Source organism: Vicugna pacos, unplaced genomic scaffold, assembly GCF_048564905.1.
Source record: "Vicugna pacos unplaced genomic scaffold, VicPac4 scaffold_127, whole genome shotgun sequence".
Lineage (NCBI taxonomy): Eukaryota > Metazoa > Chordata > Mammalia > Artiodactyla > Camelidae > Vicugna > Vicugna pacos.
In genome coordinates, this window is record NW_027328807.1 from 84,869 (window position 1) to 104,633 (window position 19,765).

The 19,765-nt window shown below is 40.6% G+C and overlaps 1 long non-coding RNA gene and 1 pseudogene across 1 annotated transcript; both read right to left on the reverse strand.

Annotated features, from left to right (window-relative positions):
* LOC140695049 (trafficking protein particle complex subunit 9-like) overlaps positions 1 to 19,765 on the reverse strand; it is a 109,545-nt pseudogene that overhangs the window by 13,206 nt on the left and 76,574 nt on the right.
* Positions 282 to 12,898, reverse strand: LOC140695053 (uncharacterized). Its single transcript, XR_012070740.1, has 4 exons — positions 12,755 to 12,898; positions 4,513 to 4,712; positions 4,083 to 4,209; positions 282 to 364 (listed from the first exon to the last, which is right to left on the reverse strand). It is a non-coding gene; the product is annotated as an uncharacterized lncRNA (long non-coding RNA).

Genomic DNA, 19,765 nt, shown 5'->3' on the forward strand with positions numbered 1-19,765 from the left:
CATCCACCTGACCACTGCCTATGAATTCCACCTGTCCAATACCCAAGTTGAAGCCAGCCAGCTCTTAAATGCAATGTGTGTCACCGTTTGTCAATGTTGGTTCATTACCATAAACAGTTCTCAGAAAGCACTTCAGAAAGGAAAGTTGGACTCACATACCTGCCCACAAAGAAGAAGAATTCTGCCTTGCCTTCTCCTGTAACGTGCAGAAACCCTTCCCATTCACCACCGAATCCTTTTGTATGCTTCCTCCGTGTTCATGTTTACACATGGCTTATTAAAGTAGAAGTTACCTGCAGTAATTCCATCTCGGTTCCAATCCAAGCTTCCAGATTATCCATAATCAGGGTAATACCATAATTTTCTGTGAATGAAAACACTACAAATTGAATGAAAATATTGCAACCATGTCACTAAACAAAGAATGCTGAAAACAAGTCATCAGCGGCTGCCGCCACCCCCCAGTGAAGACAGGCCTGCAGCCATTCACAACGGTGCCCTCTGAGCAGACTCAGAATAAGAAAGGACAGATTACTGGCCCTAGATAGCTAGGTGCTTGTCTAAAGTATATACTCAGTCAGCCCAAATGTTGGCTTCCTCCCATATATTGAAAAGCATTAAATTCATGAACTTGAGATACCTGGCTTTCTTTAGATAACAAGCAATGTTTTATTGTTCTGTCTACCTGGTCTTTGTTGTAAAGCTCCTATATAATCCTAGCTTCTCCCCTACTCTTGCGAGCAGTCCCTCAGAGTGTTCTGAGAGGCGGTCATCCTGGCTCGAGTCCTTCTGACAAATAAAACATAACTCTTAATATTCAGGCTGCACGTTTATTTCAATCAAGTCCCAGAATAGACACAACTCATCAATTGTGTAATGGGACACACTGGATCAGGAACCAAAAGAGTGTAGTAGTCCCTAAGAACTACGGCTCCCTCTTTCTTCCTGTCATTATACAATCCCACCAGAACTCATTACTTTGCTGTCTGCTCCTCTGGCAACCAAACTCAGAGAAGAGTCAACTCAGCAGAGCGTCCTGCTGGGGAGAACCCCTGCAGCAGCACTGCAGGCTGCCTGCCCTCCCGCACGCTCTGACGACTGCTAGTGTCCTCCGTGGAAACCAGGCCAACAGAGCTGTTCCCTACAGCTACAAAGTCCCAAATATTAAATAAAACCTTTCATTTTATACTATATGTTACATATATACCCATCTCTGAAAACAGCTTTGCCAGAAGCCCAAATCTTCAACATTAATCTGCAAAGGCAAATCAGGTCCCCAAGGGAAAACAAGTCTTAAGACGATGCTAAGACCTCCAAAGTCCTCTCCACGACCATAAACCAAACTGCCTGTAGGTCTGCAGCTGCAGGAGGCTACATGTCTGCTTTTAAAGCAACCCCTTCCTGCCCTCGGGTGCTACAATGCCCTTCTACGCCCTCCCATCTCAGGGTAAGAGCACCCACTGCAGAAACTTGCAGGGCAGCACTGACAGGACTGGACAATGAGGATCAGAGCTAAACTAAGCCTTCTGATGACACGAGTTGTCACTCTGTCACTTTAAAGATGAAGATATATATAGAGAGAGGTGGGGTGTTATTGTTCAAAGTCACACAGATAAAAAGTGACAAAGTCTATAACTCTGCTCCTCCCTCTGGTGTGACGCCCCAACTGGGACAACCACAGGGTTCTTTCGTGCCTGCCTGACCAGTTCTTTCCTATCACTCATGACCCACCACAGGGTCTGAAATTAGCCTGCATTTGCAGCATCTTTTCCCTCCAGTTTCTCAGGAACAAGGCTGTTCGGGCCACTTTATGACTTCCAGGTCCCCGAAATCTCCGTGCTCAGGCTGCTCTTGCATGTGCATCCGGCCCGCTGCTCAGAGGCTCTTCCTCCCCTGCAGGAGGACGTTTCTAATCTTCACAGGGACACCCCCTTAGGGGATCCCTCCTCTCGCCCTCAGCATGGCAGGTGTCCCAGGCCACAACGCGAGATGCCCCAATAGGACTGCATCTGCCCAGGTCTGCTAGTCAGACCAGCAGCCTCAGAGCCAGGGATTATGCCCAGGTCACACTGCAAACCTACTGCCCGCCTCACAGACCCCAGCCAGCAGGTCACCTGGAAGTCACAGCAAGTGCCCCACCCAATCCAGAAGCCTCTTCATTTCCCAGCACCACTGATGACTGGTTTCCAAACTTTGGTCAGTTTCGCACAAAACAACACCTTCTACTGTGTAGCGGGTGGTTTTTGCTTCTGCACCCCATTCTTACTGAAAACGTTAAGGGAAACCAAAAAGCCTCTTCTCAACCCTTTTCTGATGATACCCTCCCACCCACAATATACATATGCTCAAGAGATTTGGATCCACGTGATTTTGTTTCCCTTACGATAAGTGGCTCAAAACACTGCGGGATTATTTTTCCTTTGAGGGTATTAGGACTCAGTTTCTCGGCTTTAATCTGTTTTTGTCTTTGTCTTCTTTGTTCCTAGCAGTTGCCACCTCTTACTCCCTTCAGCAGCCTCCCTCCCAACTTCTAGTCTAGGAAATCAGCTGTGATGAGGGGCACGGGGGCATTCACAGACGATGCAACAAAGGCAAAAAGAGGCTATATAATTTGCCAAAGATATCACCTTCAACCCCCAACAGAGTGTGTCATGTCCCTGTGTTTAACTCTTATTCTAAGCAAGTTAACTTTTTGTAGATTATGTTTATAAAGATGAGAAATCAAAATACATACAAGGACACACATCAACTCTAAGATATTCATTAACTCCACTATTTTGTTTCTATTTATTTTATTTGTATTAAAAAATTAAGAACCCCTGCAACCAATATAGCAAAATGTTACTGGGTTTTAAATACAGAATATAGAGGGGTTAAGTGTGTCATTACTCATCCTTATATGTATGTTCACAACATAAAATTATTTGAAAGTCTCTCTCCCCTCTCCCTACTCACTACTGGCTCTCACCTGAGATCCCAGACCACACATCTAACAACCTTTCACTTTACCCACAGCTGAACTCATCAGTTTTCCCCCAGAAATCCCTCTGCAGCTTTCCCTCCTCAGAACACAGCAGGACCATCATTTAACTCATTAATCCACCCAGAAACCTGGGCCTTACTCCATCCTACCTTCACAGACAGCTTTAAATCTTTCTTTTTACCATCTAAACATGCCTTCAATCTGTTCGCTTTTACCCACTATCCTACCGCTCAAGTGGAAGCCACCAACACTGCCCACCTGGACTCACGAGTCTCCCAAGTGGCCCCACAGCCACTCTCCCCTACTTGAGACAAATGGGATTGTGTCACTCCCATGCTTTTTGGGCTCTTTTCAGACCCACTGTTCATAGAAGAAACCCCAATTTCTTCACCTTGTGAAGGTGTTTGCCATGAAACTGTCAGCTCATGGAGGGCAGGGCACGCCCTCTCCCCTCAACCCCACTCTCTGGCAGAGCATCAGCTTGGGAGGACCCGCTGAGCTACATCAGCCTGTATCCTAAACCTGGTCTTGGGTTCTTAGCAAACTGCTTCACTTATCCATACATATCCAAGGTAGATAAGAAAGATTTTAGATGTTGAGCTAGACTATTCATTTGGGGATTTTGCACTGGCAACCTGCAAGTATATGTTCTAATGTTTGTGTCTTGTTAAAACCACACCCAGATTAAAGGAGTATTTGTGGAATGTCTTCGGAGTAAAAGGGTTCTGTACTTTTACAGATTTTATGTTTTATAACATGAATAACCCGGACAGGGTCACAAATGGAACCGCCTCACAAGTGACAGAAGACAGGTGAGATGCATATAGCAACAGGTCACAAAGATGGTAAGAGCAAAGTTGTTTCTCCAAACCCCAAAAAAATTCCTCCAAGAACAGAAAACTCAGAATTTTGAAAGTAAAATACTATCATATAAGGAAAGAAAATAAATAATCCTCTTCATCAGGGTTTCAAGATCTGACTGCAGAGTTATTAGCAGGCTATACTGAATCCTAGCACAGAAAATTCAGATGGACTAGTGGTGAGTAAGTTCCAGGAAAACGGCAGTAATTCCTCCACTTGAAAGAGGACACACACTCACTTGTTCAAGGTGATTGCAAACAACATTCTGCAGAAATTCAGAATATTCAGGCACCGCTTCTAGATGGTGATGACACGGAAGGATGGCTTGGATGCATGCTTCTAACTGAGTCACCGGCATTCTTACACTGCAGGGGGAAACGGAGGCCCTCAGCCAAGAGCAGAGATGTTCCTGTCATGTATCCCAGGTCGTGCCTCGGGGACTCAGTGTCCTGTAGCAGTCCGGCCCCAGGCGAGGACCAGCAGCGTGGCCCACCCAAGCAGGAAGGGCACTGTGCTTGAGAAAGCCCACACCAGATGGGAGCAAGAGTGGCTGGTGGGGTTTTGTGAACCTATGAATGCTCATAGAAAAACACCTGCATACATTCAAGTGATACAATTAACAGTAGCATTCTTTTTAACAAAATTTCAAATGTCAGTGGTAATTTTACCATTCCTTTTCTCTTGTCCCCTGCACTCTGAGACAGGCTTAGGTTCTCTCACACTTGCAGCTCTGATGCAATAGTTGTGAAGTTATTTTACTTTACTGCAAGTGTCTTCGCTCCACGTGTCACTGTGACTGTCGTCTCTTAACACAGTCAGATATCTTCCTGGATCTCTCCATGAGTTCCTTGCTCCTGCTTCTCAGATCCTGAGATAAAGAACAGGTGAAGGCACATGACTGGAAAAGTCAATGTGGACTTGAACAAAGTCCTCAGTGACCCCCTAGGTGAGTGTTGACCACCCCTTAGCTTCGATTCTCAAAGTTCTGCCCAGGGTGACATCCAGACAGGAGGGAGTCCTGGGCCCAATTAAAAGCTGTGTGGCTTGGGTGCGGGGAAAGGTGCAGGAGCTAGTTCCGTAGCCGGGACCCTCCACACCTCTGCTCCTCTCTCTCCCGAGGCCCCGCTGCCAAGCCCCCACGTTCCCTGATATTCTGTCCTTCTCTTCTACTCTACTTCAAGCCCTTTTCCTCTTCCTTTATTCCCTGATTATCTGCAGCTGGAGAGATTTTTCCATCACAAAATCTGAAAAAATTTCCTGCAGCTGAAAAAGAGGTCTCCAGAGGTCAATGCCCATATGGTGGTTCCCGAAGAGAGCCCCTGGTTAGGGGGACCCTCACCAACACTCACGGGACATCCGGTATGTTACAGGGTCGACCACCCCCAACAAGAGTTTGCTGTGACCCCAAGGCACGCACAGCATCCCTGCTCACTAAAGTGTAGTTGTAATCCGTTATTAAGAAGCAAAAATAAAAAAAATTTCTCATGTTTCTTACTAAAATTATTTATGAGTTAGAAAAAGAAATTGTAAAAGAAAAGAACAAATTTGACTCCATGTTAGATGTATTCGTTTGGCTTTAAACCTGTACCTTGTTTTCTAGGCTCCGACTTGCTATCTCTGCACCTTTTGTAAAAAAAATGTTGCCTTTAGCCTGAAATATCCAGGACAGCCTATTCTCCGGGCTCTGAACTTTAAGGATATTAGCTCTTCTACACTTATGTACAGATGGCAAGTTGCAAAATAGATAATAACCTTTCTTTCATTTGGAGGTTTTACGGGGGCACCTTAATTTGACCCACCATGGACAGCTGCAGGAACAAAGGATTCCAAGGACAAACAATTCGTACAGCGAGAAGTTTGCAACAACCAACCACATCCCCGCCGCTTTTTAGTATAAAAGGAGACTGAATTCTGCTTTGGGGAAGAGAGTTCTACTGGATATCAATATGCCATTTTCTGGGTCTGCCAGATTTTCAAATGAAGTCACTATTCCTTACTCCAACATCTCATCTCCCCATTTATTGGCCTGTCATGCAGCAAGCAGAACGAGTTTGGACTTGGTAACAAAATGACTGCATTAGAGGTAGTATGTCTCCACTGTTTCCTCATTTCCAGTATGTCACAACCTATCAATTTTATATGCTGTTTAACAACATGACAAAGACCTATTATACGGAATTGATTCCACAGAAATAAAATTATTTCTACTCCCTCAAGACTTTTTTCTTTTCTATTTTATTTTGTTTTGCTTATTGAAAAGAAAATAAAAGTCAAATCATTTTATTTCATGTATTTTTATAGCTACATAATGTAAATACTACAAAAATATTTAAATTGCAATAAAACTTGTTAATATATTTGTATAAAGATATATAAACAATCAATGCAGATTAGGAAAGGAGTAGATATTTACTAAAAATCTACTGCACATCCAGTCTTTTACAAGCATATCCTGGAATATAAGCTCTATTATCCAGGGGTCCGCCACCCCCATTCTCACTGCCGATTCCCTTAGTAATCAACTACCAAGGCACCAGCATAGAACCATGCGATCGCTATTTTAGGTATAAATGAATGAATTAGCTCATTCAATTCTAAAACAGAAACCTTAAAATAAATACTGAACTTATTTACAGATAAACAAATTTGGACACAAAAAAGTACAGTTTCTCCCCCAAGACACAAAGATAATAATTGGTAAAGGCAAGATTTGAACTAATCTGCCTGATTATAAAGCTAAGGTGGAAATCCCCTTCGACTGTGTAGGTCCAGCAGCACAGCCCATCATCCTATCTTTGTTCAGATCTGGCTTTAGACAGCCTGAGACAGCACCCCATTCCTATGGAACTCGAGGGGAAACGATAACAATAAGGACTTTATATTCAGTAGTTTCTTAGGTCTCAATTATATAAAGTGTCAGCAGGTCAGCAGAAAACTCTGGGAAATATGAGTGGGTCCAGAGCTTTTCGCTGATAAGAAACTCAATCTATCAGGACAGAGTGACCTTCCCATGAGTGGCCTCATGAACATAAACTAAAGGCAGCTGAAATGAAAACTAGCAAGAACATGGAAGTGAAGCAGGAAGGATCCCTACTATCCCCTGCCCAGTTGCCTCTTCACCCGCGTGGACAAGATGGCAGAAGACCCAGGTTCTTGTCTAAGTTACAACATCATGGATTCTCACCCATAAAATGTTGCGACTCTATGCTGTCTTAAGTCCTTTCCAACTAAAATATGATGACACCAATATCTCAGCGGAATGTCTATGTCTCCACTTTCTCTCTTCTATTAGGAGACTATATCTATGGCCACAAAGCCGAAATTCAATTAAAAACACCATGCACGAAGCCTGGTGAAAGTCTGTGTAAGAGACATTGTTCTCACTCTCTGTGAATGAAAACTCAGAAAAAGTGGACCTTCTCCCTCTGTAAGTGGGAGGTAGACTGATTTTGTGTGTGTGTGTGTTTGCACGCACATGTGTGTGTGTAAATCATATAAAATATATTCTGGGATTTGCAAAATTTTTTTTTATGATACTATCATTTCATGAGGATGAGCCAACCTTTAAAGTAATTTGAATCTATTTTTCTGAGAGGCTCTTTTGGTGGAGGATGAGAAAGGGGAAAGGAAAGGAGGAAAGAAGTAAATGAAGCAAAGCTGTAAGAATACTGCTAGGGAAAGGCAAGACATTAATTTTGTTCCTACTTGCATCACACACAAATTAGGGACTGGCTTTCCCCCATGTCTTGTCAAGCACTGAGCTGCAGAAGGACAGGCGACAGCCCATTTCTCACTGAGCTTGTGACTGTATGTGACATCTTATAGACACAAATTATTTAACCTGATCAAACACTCTAGCAGCAGGATGTAATTCTCCTAATTTGAGAGACAAGAAAACAGGAAGTGAAAGACGGTATATAGCTTGACAAAAGTCAGAGGACAAGTAAACTAAAGAGGATGAATTCAAACTCAGATCTGAATGCAGAGTCTGATATTCCCACTCCCAGGGCTGGAAAATCCTTAACACAAGGTTCCCCAGCTCCTCTGCATTGTTCCTGGCACCAAGCATTTCCCATGGCGATGGTCTCCAATTCTCAGACACAGTGCTCTGTGCAGCCAATAACCTCCATTCGACCTTGATCATCTACCTGCCACGCCTACCAGGCTTCACCATACAGGCAGGAAAGCTGGATTTCAAGTGCATACAAAGCCACCCTGGTTTAAGCTGGACAGTTTATCAGCTTTTCCAGCATAAAGGCAGCCATGAAAGTGCTCACAGTTTGTACATGAGCCACACTACCTCTCTCCATCTGTCTCCCCACCTATACTACTTAGCTATGACCATTTTGAGAATCTTGGAAACAAATTTTTAAAAACAGAAAAGAAAGGATTCTGTAACAAGTACTTAATACTTACAATTTTAAATGAGAAGTTACAAAGTGAGTATTTACAAACCGAATCTGCCTTCCTAGGTGTCAGTTTTAACAGTTAAAAAATATAATAGCAAAAATTTCTCACTTAAAAATTAACAAAAACATCAACAATAATCTGGAATAAACTCAAAAACAATGCCCATGTTGTACATGGAGAAAGTACAGGACTGTACTGAGGGGTAAAGTAAAAGTGTGAAAGTAGAGACATCAACCTTTTGTATGGAGGAAAGCAGTTTTAAAGATGTACGTTCTCCTAAAGATAATTCAAAATTACTAAAAAATCCCATGACAACACTTATCTTTTTTTTTTAACTTGAAAAAATTATATTAGAATTCTTCAGGAATAATAAAGTCATAATACAAGCCAAGAAATTTAGGGATCGAAAAAAGAATCAAAAAATTCACACTGTAATATATTAAATAAATTTTTACAATATGTAAGATATAGTGCTAGAGTAAGAAAGTAAGATTGACAGAAATAAATCATGAGCTCAAAAAGAGACTCTAGTATACATAAGTATTTTTTACAGGTGGGATTTCAAATTAAAAAGCAAAGTATGAATTTAATAATTGTCTTGTTACAATCAGAGAATACCTGGAAAAAACAAATTCTATTCCCGTCAAAATGACCACAAGAAAAATTACAGAAAATGATGTAAATATTAGAAAGTACTAATAAGAGCAAATACAACTCTTTGCTCATATCAATTCAGCTTCTCCTCACTGTAACAAGTACCATTATCATCTCCATTTTAGAGATTAAAAAAACCTACAGAAGAAATTTATACCATTATAAGAAAGCATTTCTAAGAATAAAACCCAAAAAGAAGACATTTACTATCTTAAGATTATTTTGGGCCACAACAATAATGAACCTACTGAACAAAATGAAAGGCAAGAAATGACAAGTAAAAGCTCTCTGATACATGTTGATGAAGACAAGGGGTTAATGTTCATAATACACATTGAGCTGTCACAAAGCAGCAAGAAGCTCCCCCACTTAAATGTTTGCAAAGGACAAAAGGGATCATTCACTTTTTAAAAGTCAGATGGCTAATGAGTGAAAAATGCTCAAAACCTCACTGGTCATCAAGTGCAAACTAAAATAATGAAAATCATTTTGCTCGTCATATTGGCAAATATGTTTAAAAGATATTATAGCTAGTGTCCATCTTTGAGACAACAAACTGTGAGCGATCTTTTGGAGGATGACATGTCAATGGATATGTAAACTCTGAAAAACGTGTGTGCACACAGGCTGAACTCCACTTTTAGGAATCGTTACATTTAGAAAAAATCAGTTCAAAAAGATGTACTCATCAGAACATTTGCACAGCACTGTTTACAATGGTGGGAAGAAATGCTGAAGTGAAATCATATCCAGCGATAGAGAATTGGTTACATAAGTTATTCTACATCTTTTCATGCCCCACAGGAGAAGGAATTTCAAGATTCACTTGAAAGCATCCTGTGATGTATGAAGTTGTCACATCCAAGGACTAAATTTCCAGAAACCTTAGCTAAAGGAATACTCATACAAGATCACAGGAATGTTTGTACAAGAAGGATGCCAGTCAAACACCCTTTCTGACAGTGGAAAATGGAGAAAACTTAAGTGTTCACCATCAAGACAATGATGCGGTAAATCACGGAGAGCTGTGGGCACTAAAGTTGCAGCGTTTCAGCGTGGTCCAAGGCCTTGTCCACAGTACTCTCCCACGAAAGGTGTCGTTACACAAGAGACCAAACCTGCACATCAGGAGACCCCTTTACTCTATCTGAAAGGACCGGGTGAGTCTGGAGTGGGAGGAGGTCTATGATATATACGTTAGTGAATAAACCGAGCTACAGAAAACATATAGTATGGCCTTATTTTTCAATAAAGCATATATACACACACATATACATAGATTTCTCATATACGTGTATGTATGTGTGTATATATATATGACAAAGGCATAAAGGTCATGAAATATATACTCCACATTGTCAGCAGCTTTTACTCTCAGGAAAAAAGGGGAAGGGAAGTAGGGGACTTTCGGTACCACCACAGTTCTCTTTTCAGAATTTCAATTAAGTATACTTGGAATTTAAAAGTTTACTTAAGTACAAAGTAAAATGGACGATGCCTCCACAAAACAGAATGCTATACTGGTCATTAAAAATCATGTCAGGGGAGATAGAATATTGTAGAAAAATGTGTAATAAGCCGAATGGAAAATGGAGGTCTCCACACAGTAAACAGGCACACAGTGCTCGCTGGTTTTTATGACAGAGCTGATACACACTGATGAAAAGAACAGAAAATAGATGTTAAAGTGTTAATTATTATCTTTGAGTACTGGGACCAGGATAGACACTTTTGACTCTTTTTTCAGACTTTTATATTAAATACACATTATTTTTCATCTGAAAAATGCATTTTTAGATGTCTAGTACCACACAGTGGAAAAAATACATGAGTAGTTACAGAAACAAATAACTAGGAGACACCGCAGCACCGTCAAACAGTGTAGAAAGGGCGATCCTGAATAACACCACGCAGTTACATAAGGACCCACAAAGTGAGAGCACCCGCTGTAACAGGACGCGGCTCCCTTCCATTTGTCAGTTGTGTCTTCAGGGCTGAGGCATTTCTGAGCACGGCCAGTGTCAGTGCTGGTGTCTGGATGGATGCCACTGGAGGTGAGGGCACCTGCAAGCCGAGAGGAAGAACAGAACTAATCCTCTGCTTTTTCTGTCTTGTTTCTTTGTTACTTTTAAAGAGAGGCGTAAATAAGATAAACTGAACCTTCCTTACTGAAATTTCACTAATGAAGCCATTTTTAAAGTGTTCACAACTTATATTCTGCCTATAACTATCTTTTCAAAAAAGCCTCATATTTATTAAATGTTAATTAACTCAGTTAATTAACTACATGTTGAAACCTTTTAAAAAACATGAAATGCACTACGTGAAAGCACCACACATGCAGTGACTAGCTCAGCTGTCTTTACGGCAGTGCAGTCAGCCCCCACCATCCCGAGACCCTGAACTCCTGATGCTGGGAAGAGAGCACGCTGCTTCCTCAGATGGAGAGAAACGGTAAAAGCATTTTCTGAAATCTACAGCACTGACAATACATAACTGCTTAATCCCAGGCTCCTTGGAGGCTGTCATTTTCCGTTTCTGGCCAACACCCGTCAATGAGCAGAACCACCCCATTCCCGAGTCATGGGACTCACGTGGGCAGCAGTTTTGGAGAAATTTCCAGTTATAGAATGTTAACCAACTATACATAAAACTCTGAAAAAGAAAAGATGCAATACTCAGATTTTGGAAGACACTCAAAATATTCTCCTAAGTCTTAGTATTTGGAAAGGCTGGGCTTCTCCTAAGCCACTTATTTACTTCACAGCCAGTGAGCATCTCCCACAAACCCTGCTTCCCTGTGTGTGCTGGGAGCCTCAGGAACATTGATGCTGTCTATCTTATAAGTCACAAGGCAGAGGCGTGTGTCTCACGCCTGCAACTCTCACACAGGCTCAACTCCGAGCCTCAATTTGTGAACTTGGCCCCATTTTCTCACCTGTTTATTTGGTATCTGTTCTTCTGTAAGCTGCCTGAAGTGCTTCTTGGAACAAGTCAGAAGAATGAGTGGGTAGAGAAATGGACAGATGGACAGGTGAGAGATGGGCAGACAAACAGGGAGACTCCAAGAGAATGGGAGCAAACAAAATTTCCTATGCAAAACCCTCTTCTAGTCAAGGAAGAAAACCATCACGAAGAAGTGTGAAGAGGCAGGTGGCTTAGGACTGTTTCCTGGATTCCATCAAAAGTCACACCACGTGATGAGAGGGTAGAAGTATAAATAATAAAAGAAAAAAAGCATGCATGTTTGAAAAATATATCTACATTATGTACTTTCTAAAGAATAGATTTATATCAGCAAGGCTCAATAACACAATCTTTGGGTATTTACAGAAGTGAGAATCCCATCTCCAATCCGCAAGACATCCCTTCGGAGCACTGAGGGTCTACACGGTGCGATCATAAAGCCGTAACCGCAAAAGCTGTGCTATCCTGCACTTACGAGGAACGAGCAGCTGTGCTTGGCCTGCCCAAGCGCGTCGTTTACAACCCACAGCACCTCTACGGGGGAGGGATGACTAGCGAGCCCTGTCTCTGCAGGAAAGAAAAAAGTCCGGGAGAGGCTAAGCCGACCTACAAGTTCTCCATTTCACAGGACTTGTCACTCCAGAGCAGGACTCGAACTCGGCCCACGTTTGTAACCACAGTACTACCGTAATTTATGTGCTTTTTGTGTGTATAATACATTTGTTTCTGGCATGAAAGTGTATTTAATAAATGATCGGTTGTCTTGTATATTTCATTAGCTCACAATCTTTATATTTTTGAATTGTACTCTTCCCCTGGAGAAATGAACGGAAAGAGCAGTGGTCAGAATGAGGTGGGGCTTCATTCTTTATCTGTTACCTCATCTCATCCAAGTCCCCAAGCAGGGAGAAGGAGCAAATGTTCTCTTCATCTTTTAAAGAGAGGGCTCCAGTGATGGTGATTTACTCAACTCCAAAACTAAGTCTGGGGGAAGGGCACATGCAGCAACGAAAGCAGTATCACCTGTAGGAAGGCAAAAAGAGCTCAGGGGATGGCTCAATGGGTCAGCCTGATTTAATTTCAATTGATAATTCAATAACACACTCTAAAAATACTAGCATGCAATGGATTTGCTCTTTCTTGACATCTAGCAAGTTTCCACAGCCGACATGTAACATTATCATGAACTAGTGAAAAGAAGAGTCCACAGACAAGGAAAATCAATGCCACAGGCAGGCTGAAACCCTGGCTGGAGGAAAGGAAGAGAAAGGGCATATTTAAGAAGAGGGGAAAGTCTGGCAAAAAGACATCATCACAAGGACTCTCAAGCGTCATCCAGCAATCATATAATCATTCTTTCAAGAGAGAGTTACTTAGGTCCTATTTTGTGCGAGATTTTACAAAGGGCAAAGAGAGACCACAGCGTCCATGGTGGCAGCAAGTTGCGGGGCTATAATACAATTCTAATCTTGGTACCTTGCACAATTGTCCTCAGTATAAAGGCAAAAATTAAAGTAAAATAATACTATGTAAACCATACACATTGCTGAAATAAATTAAAGAAGACCTAAATACCTGGAAAGACAAACCACGCAAATTCCTGGATCACATGACAATATTCTTGGGATGGCAGTGCTCCCCAGAGTGAAGCACACATACAACGTGGTCTTGATCACATTCCCAGCGGGCTCCTCAGCAATAACTGACTAGCTTCTGCTACAATTCATATGGGAATTCGAGGGTCTCAGTAACCAAAACGTACCTGAAAGAGTAGAACAAAGTGAGAGGACTTGTAATTCTCAATTTCAAACATTACAACTGTATCTACAAGTGAGATTAGAGGCCATTTTTAAGGTATTATTGTGTTTATCCTTATTTTCTAAATTCTGTACAACGAATATACCTGTTAGAATAAGAAAAATAAAAACTAAAGTATCTTTTAAAACATGCACACCGATTCATTCATTGGGGAAAATTATTTTAACTATAAAGAGGTAAACAAATATCTAGTGAAAAAGGACCACTTAAAAACAAGTCTGCATTTACAATTTTCATAAATTGAAAACTGAAAAGCACAAACACATCAAATTTCTAGGAAGACTGGTGAAACATATTAATAATTATTTTCAAAAATTCTAATTGCACAATGAAAACACAAGAAAGAGAAAATCGTGATTGACAGGAAACTGCGAACACGTGGAGAGCAAAGGCCTTGAAATCACTGTTCCTTTAACTCTGCTACTAGCTCAATAGGAGAGGAAATTCCTCACTGAGGGGACAGTGGAATCCCATGCATAAGATAGGATACACAGTACAAACTGCAGTAGTATCGGGAGTGAATATGTTAGAAGAATTCTGAAGTTACAACATTGCTGAAAAACTATAAAAACACTGACAGACAGATTAAAACACACAGTCATACATATTATATAGAAACATGAACTCTGCTCCCATGTTGCATAGAAATACAAACATATTTGTTCATTTATGGGCACTGATTACTTTATCCCAGGTAGAATATTTCAACTAAAACAAATAATCAATATTACACTCCTATTGTCAAATGTACTTGATAACTTACTCTGCTATGTAACCATATGTGTCTAAGATAGATCTAAAATTATTGAAAAAGAGCTTTGTATGGTTTCTTGAATTCTTCTCAAAATTCCAAGCTTAATTTTAAAATAGATCTGAGCAGTATTTCTATATTATCTTTTCCCTTGTGAAATGAACAACACAGTCTGTTGTCAAAATTCTGTCCTTACAATGATTCACGAGCACCATATCCTCACAAAACTGCTGGACAGCAAGTCACTATCCAGACACTGTGACCAAATAAATGAAACAGAAGGAAGACAGTGATCCTCTTCTGGAGGGCTTATAGTCTGTGTCAACACTGGGGTTTTTACTTGATTGGTTTGATTGGGTAGCAAAATAAAATCAATCAAGTACTTTCTTTGAGCATTCTATAAGTCATGACTGTTTTTAGTGTCATTAGCAGGAAAGACTTAAGCATGACTTGGTTAGGTCAACTAGCAACAATCATCACTGGAGAGTGAGTAATAAAGAAGTTAACTGATAGCAATGCTTCTGCCTACATGAGACCTAAAATAAATCTACACTGATATCCGAAAGGAAAATAAGGAGATGAGGTCCCCAATGAGAAAACAAACTAACAAGAAATCAAAAAATGATAGTCATTTTCATTAACGATTCCAGGCAGTAGTGGAGCATGGTGGTGAAGATCACAAATGCTGGGGACAAACATGAGGGTCTGAAATCCCACAGCACTAGGTAGATGTGACACTGATATTTCAGTGAAATTTTCTGCATCTCAGTCTCCTATCCATAGACTGGGGACAACAACTGCACCCATCTCCTATAACGGTCCTAAGAATTAAGTTATTTTATATATAAAAGCTTAAATAAAATACCTCAGAGTTTAAATAATACCCCAAAAGCACAAGAAACAAAGAAAACAGAGACAAATTGCAGTTCATCAAAATTTAAAACTTTGCTTCAAAGGGCACCATCCAGAAAGTGAAACAACAACACAGAGGAGAAAATTTTTTCAAATCACTTATCTGGCAAGGAATTTGTATCTCAAAATGAAGAAAAAAAAACCCTACAACTCAACAATAAAAAGGCAACTCAATTAAAAGGTTAATAAAGTATCTGAAAAGGTATTTTTCAAGGAAAATATACAAATGTCCATAAAACACAATGTAATGATGTTCAATAGCATTAGCTGTAAGGGAAATCAAGTCAAAACCACTAGGAGAAACCGCTTCACACTCACTACAATAGGGTATAATAAAAAAAAAAAGCGTAACAAGCACTAAAGAGGACACAGAGGAAGCGGAGCACGCAGCCCTTGCTGGTGAGGATGTAACACAGCGTGGCCACTTTGGAAAACAGCCTGGCAGGGCCTCAGAGAGTTGAACATTTCGTTTCTGACTTACCCAGCAATTCTGCTCTCTGGGCACACACGTAAGAGAACTGAAAACAAATATCCACATAAATAATACCACATGAGTGTTCACGGCGACATTACTCATCACAGCCAAAAACAGAAACAACCCAAATGCGTATCACCTGATGAATGGGTAAACAGTGGGGCCCAGCCATAGAGTGGAATGTTATTCAGCAATAGCATAGCATAGAATAGTGACTAAGGCCACAACATGAGCAAATATTGAAAACGTTACTCAGTGTGAAAGAAGTCAGTCACAATAGACGTTTCCACTTATATGAAGTGACTCGATTTACATGAAATGTCCAGCACAGGCAAATCCACAGAGAGAAAAGTGGCTCCTTGGGGCTGGGGGAGGATGGGGAAGATGGGAATGTCTGTTTATGCATACAGGGCTTCCTGTTGGGGGGATGAAAATATTCTAAGATTGAATGGGATGCACAATTCTGGGCATAGAGTAAAAACCGATGTACATTTTAATGGGTGAATTGTATTAAAACTCTTAAGAACAAAAGGACCTTGGGCCAGTATCTTCCATAGTAAATGCAAATTGCTAACTTTTATTAGAGGAAAAAGAAACTGCTCTCAGCATGAAAGCAGGAGATCAGCAAATGTGAGTTAACCGAAATTGGACAAGAGCATTTCACTTGAAACAGTTGCTGAGTGTACACGAAATATTCAGAAATAGGAAAATCACCTTGACATCACGAGGAAGCATTCTGTTTCAAATACAGATCAAGGATTCGGCAAGCCCAGCTGCCAGAAATGACCAGAGAAGAAACCTGGTTTATAAAACTAGCACCAGAGACAACAAGGAATGGTGATGAGGAAAGCAGGCGGCAAATATCTGGAACAGTTCACTACAAATAATTTCTCCACCAAAAATTGAAAAATAAAATGAAAGTGATGAAATGCTCTGTTGACATCTCGAGAATGGGCTTCCTTCGGTGCTCGACTGTTCTGTAACCCCGATTGAGAGACTAAGGAGAATCAGCATGGCTCCTGGGGGTCCCCAAAGGACTGCCCACCAGCACGCTGACCACCATCACATCTGCCAGGTTTGAATTGCAGAGAAGAGACCAAGTTCTGAAAGGCACAGGAAATATTGACAAGGGAAGAAAACGCTGAGGTCAGTCCTGGGACAGAGGCCCTCTGAGCAGAGGCCAGAAGGCTGCAGGTGAACTGCAGTAGACCTGGGGCAGGAAGGGATCACGGGGGAGCATATCTCAATTCTCTTCTGTCTCTGCCTCCGGTAGGAGAGATAAAGCCTGCATCCTTCTCACCTGGAACTGTGGGTTCTGGCTGGAAGAAGTCTTACTGACAAGGAATGATTATTCAAGACTCTGTGGAAAAAGTCAAGAAATCGAGAGGGATTAGGGAGCCATCTCCATAAGCCTCTCAAATGCTCCCATATTTATAGGGTATAATCAAAGGAAAACTTCGTTAACAGTTGTGAGATAGTAAGGAGGAAATTCGGGAAAGACAGGATGAGGCAGAGATTGTAGAATACACAATGAGTACAAAGGATTAGTGTATCTTTAGGGAAGTCATGGGGTGAGGGGAACAAGATACATTTTTAGATATGTTCATTAAAAAGCAGACCACCAGACCAGCCAGGTCCTTATTTTGGGGATAATACATTATCTAACAACACACAAGCCCAGCGTTTATAGCTGAGGGTCTCGGTCCTTGCTTTACAACCAGCAGAGTGCTATCTAAAACCTCAACTACACAAGCAAAGCATTGTCTCTGCTTTTTAAGGCAAGGCGTCTGGAGTGAGGATGCACAGGAACTTGCTTGTAAAGCAGTATCAAAGCATATTTTTTCTTCTTAAAATTCAGAGGCGACTGGGGTGTGTTACAATTTGTTAACCCAATCATCTGCTTCCACATGGAACCATTATGGAGGACACCCTAGGATGAAAATCCTGGATGTGGGTCTCTTCCTGCCATCTTCAGCCACTCTATCAGGGTCTAGGCACATCCGTGAATAACGATCCTACAGTACCACTCACTCTCTTAACTCCTGGTGATTGAAACTTAATTTTAGCTCTACACAACTTAACGTAGAAAAGTTTCAGCAATAAAAGATATAATATTCCATTTATATCTCATCATATTACTGATTTTCTGATTGCTCTAAGCTGCTTCTACTTGGTAAAGCACCTCATTCTGAAGCTGAATTCAGTAATTTCCATTGTGCATTTCTAGCCAGTTTGGGCTCGCTAACTTCTTTTGGTCAAATATCGATATACTTAATTGATTTCTTTGTTTATCAATTTCAACCAGGAGGAGAGGGAGTGTCACTCTTTTCCTCAGCCCACCCTCAACTCTTTTCCCATCAACTCAGGCCTCCTGAAAACAAAACAAAGTATTTTTTTCCCTTCTACTCTTTCCACAAACCCAACAGGAAACATCAGCCTGGAGAAAGAATTCAACACAAATGTTAAAACAAAAATCTATAAACCTGAAACAATACCATCTCCGAATCATGATACACAATGACATGAGATTAAGTGTGTCAGGCACAAAGCATGAGGGAGCCTGACTACCTGATTTCTATTCTTCAAAGGAAGGAAGGTTTTCGTATTTTTTATTATCATTCTTGGTCATTGTTTCTGATTATGCCAAAAAATAATTTATGAAATATTTATGCACTGCAATAACTGATTTTTATTGTATCAATTTTAGAAGGCATTCAGAGGGGATAGGAAAACCCACCTCTGTAAAAAATGCAAAATTTCTTCCCCTGTAAAGAACACGTATACAAAATGCAACAGAGAATTCAAATTCTTGTGGAGAGGAGCAAAAGACACAGAATCAAATCAAAGTCATTACAATGAGTCAATTTAAAATTCACTGGACAAACATGCTCAATGCATACAAATAATTTTAAAGGCACACTGCAAACCATTCACTTAATGATCTGCAGGCTAGAGGAAGAATTTCACTCTTTAACAGACAACAGAAATCAATAGGGTGCCCCACCAAACAAAGAGCAGTGAACAATCAGGTTTTTAACAGTTCTGAGAAATCAGCATGTTCTAAAGATCAAAATCCAGAAATTTTAAACATTCATTCAAACCACAATGAAAAAAGCACTTAAAGAAAAAAAAAAAAAAGAAAGTAAGCACATAGATCATTGCAACAGAACAATGAGAATTTCTTGTACCGCTAGAAGAAAGAACAGGCTATAGCCTTTTACTTGAAAAGAGACTACTTTTAAAAATAACTGCTAAAACACATTTCATCATTCATGTTGCATTTAAAAATCTGAGGTACATGTATCTGATCAGAAAAGCAATTCTGAGTAATAGTATGTTACAATTCAGTGCCAGTTTGCTTTAGAAGAAAAGAGAAAAGTTACTGTTTCTAATTCTGCACAAAGTTTAAAGAACCTCCCTGCCTCTATCTCCTCCCATTTCCTAAGCTCATGCTCCCTAATCCTTCTGAAACAAGTATGAGAAAGTCTTATTCCCAATATGCCAAATGACAACTGAATATCAATTTATTAGTGTAAATATATGCCAACACCTTGAAATGGAGGAGAAAGGTATCAGAAGTCTATATGGAATTTCTTTCTACCTTCCTGAAATCACACACACCAACGTTCACACAGACACAGACACAGACACAGACACATACCCCCTGGATTACTGGGCACTTCACAAGCTTAGTACTTACAACTTGTAGAAGGTAACTTTGTAGTTACTTTAAAATACAAAACTGTCAGCTTTTGAAAGCCTTCATCATCTGCTAAACCATCTAAATATCAAAGAGACCCAATTAGGCTTCTCTGTAGAATGTAATTTCCCTTGATGGCAAAACAGTCTCTAAGAAGTACTGGATCAAAGATTCGTGTTTATCACTACCTATGATCGTTTTTAAGCACATTAACAGATTCAGAAATGTATGTCT